The sequence below is a fragment of the Sinocyclocheilus anshuiensis genome, unplaced genomic scaffold (assembly GCF_001515605.1).
Source record: "Sinocyclocheilus anshuiensis isolate Anshui unplaced genomic scaffold, SAMN03320099.WGS_v1.1 scaffold676, whole genome shotgun sequence".
Classification (NCBI taxonomy): domain Eukaryota; kingdom Metazoa; phylum Chordata; class Actinopteri; order Cypriniformes; family Cyprinidae; genus Sinocyclocheilus; species Sinocyclocheilus anshuiensis.
Window position 1 is genome coordinate 2,750,346 of NW_015558579.1, and position 2,867 is coordinate 2,753,212.

Genomic DNA, 2,867 nt, shown 5'->3' on the forward strand with positions numbered 1-2,867 from the left:
TTTCCCCAACTCTGTATATATATATATATATATATATATATATATATATATATAAATGGTTTTAGTGCAAGGAACATCATAAGTGGACTTCTGCACTTATACGCACAGCAGTTCTGCTACAAAATTGAACAGTGGAGTGTTACAATCAAAGGCACTCAAATTAGATTCTGTTATGAGTCTAATTACAGTGGTGGAATAAGTGTGTATGACATCCATGAAAAGAACCCCGACTGCAATAACCAGACCGGCTCAAACAGCCTAAACATGATTTTGTGTGAAATCATGTTTGAAATGCAGTCTCATAGGTGTCATTACCACAGTATGACCTAAGAACTAAAAGCACTGAACCTGAAAATCTGAACCTGTTTCTCATCCACTTACCATGCCACAGCTCTGAGCTCAATTATTTACACCATTTTTATTTGTTGAATCCCATTAGGCACATTTGTTGAATGCTAGCATGCACTTATGACTAAATCTGTTAATGTTTATCATTATGCAACTGAGGCTTTTCTAAAGTCCATTTTCCACAAGTCCTATGCCAACACATCTCTTACTCTTACTTAGAGCTCAACTCAATTTTAATGATTAAGGCAAAGTCTTTTGGTTTTGTGATGGATTTTTTTAATTATGCAGTGGCCAAAACAGTACAGCAGAATATCTACCGTTTGACATGTTTCTGGGATGATAAATCCAGGATAAAAAAAAAAGTGGGAATAAATATATTAATTGACATCTGACATGTTGAATATAGTGCTGCTTTATACAGAGAAATTTTCCATTACTATTAGCCCACACTGGTTATCTGGCAATTTCAGACGAATTGTGACTTTTTAATATTTTGAGCCATGATTTTGATCTCTCAGATCTTCAGCATGAAGAGGTTTTTCTGGAGTTTAGCCAGAGGTAGAGCAGGTCCTTCTGTGAATACACACTGTCTCCCAAAGTGTTCAAGAGGCAATCACATCAAACAACTGCAATGAATAATATTAATCAGATCCCATCAGAAACATCAATTATCACATGACATTAAACCATTTATTTTACTCAGCAGACAATGATCCTTTTCACAGAAACACGGCTTCAGTCAAGGCTGTTTTATGTAAAACTGCATAACACATAACTGTTTTGTAATGAAATATGTAATGTATACATCATGTAATGTATGCATCATTTTAGTCAAGAAAATGTTTTAGTTTAAACAATGCCAGACCAAACTAGAACCACATTTTCAAAGAAAAATGAATTTATTTATTAAAACATTTATCAACATACACTCACCAGCTGCTTTATTAGGTAAACCTTGCAGGTTGGACCTCCTTTTGCCTTTAGAACTGATTTAATTCTTTGGAATCGAGTCAACGAGGTTTGATTTACTGTTGGCTTTCTATCGATTCGAACCAGCCATTTTCCACTGACCTCTGGCATCAACAAGGCATTTTTGTCCACAGAACTGTCACTCAGATATTTTCTCTTTTTCAGGCCATTCTCTGTAAACCTTAGAGATGGTTGCGCTTGAAAATCCCAGTAGATCATCGGTTTCTGAAATACCCAGACCAGCCCGTCTGGCACCAACAACCATGCCACATTCAAAGTCACTTAAAGCATCTTTCTTCCCTTTCTGATGCTCAGTATGAACTTCAGCAGATTGTCTTGACCATGTCTGCATGCCTAAGGGGACATTTACATAACACCATTTTCAATTACCTTTCATGAATTTGGGCCATTCATTTACATGACAATGGTGTTTGGGGTCCAAAAAATGCAAACTTTTGAAAACTGGTTTCAAAGTGCAAGTTTTTGTAAACAATACTGTTATTGTCTGTGTGTATAGGTGAAAAAGGTGATGTTGTTGCGCAATATCAAGCGTAGCGTTAGTTCTGGCAGGTCACGTTAGTCAAGCTCGCATCTATCTAAGCATTCATATATAAGGTCCCTCAGTATTATCAGCAGCTTTCGCATTGCTCAATAGCTAATTAAATGGCGAATTCATCGGGAATTTAGCGAGTGGAATTAATTTCCCCAATGGACTCATCTCCGATTTATTCAAGTTCGTTAACTTAAACACGTGAATTCACCGCATTGATCAATGATCATAAGCTGCCTGATTCAGAAGTAACTGAGTTAGCATTACTTCACGCATCGCTACATTATTGACATGGACTCCACGAGTTATGTAACTGACTCAAGAATAAGTTCAGATGGGAACTTCATCCCCAAGAAGGATATCAAGAGATCAAGCATCCCCATCACAGCTGCTTTGTTTCACTCTCTTGAACGTCTTCACAAGCTAAATTCTTTTTAATGCTCTCAGGTTTGGCAACATGTGTGTTGTTAAGGTTATCTGTCTTGCTTAGGCTCATTTAGTTGTTTTCAGTTACATGCTTGTGTTGTGCTAGTTTATGGCAATGTGCGGTACTTATCTGTTGTCACTGGCAACACGCTTGTCGCTGCATACGCTGCGCTTATAGGCTGAGGAAAAATCAATGTTAAACTTCAACATTGATTCAATGATAATTTGGTTGATGCATTAACATTGATTCAGCATTGATTCGATGTTGGTCTGCTATCTGGGTGTTCAGTTGAAGTCGTCTGCATCCGAAAACCTAGACTGCTGACATGCTGCCTATCAGCCAATGACTTCGCAGACAGCGTTTGTTCATGAAGGTAACTCATGAAACTGATATCGGACATGCTTCTGAGGCAGCTTAACGTTCAATGATCTACAACAAAATAGAACGAGCTTCGGTGATAACTAAGCGAATATTTCATTACTTAATAATACTGATTTCTCCTAGAATAACTTCAGACGCCATCTTTATTTTGCTCAACCATCACGGGATAGGAAACACAGGATTGTGGGTATC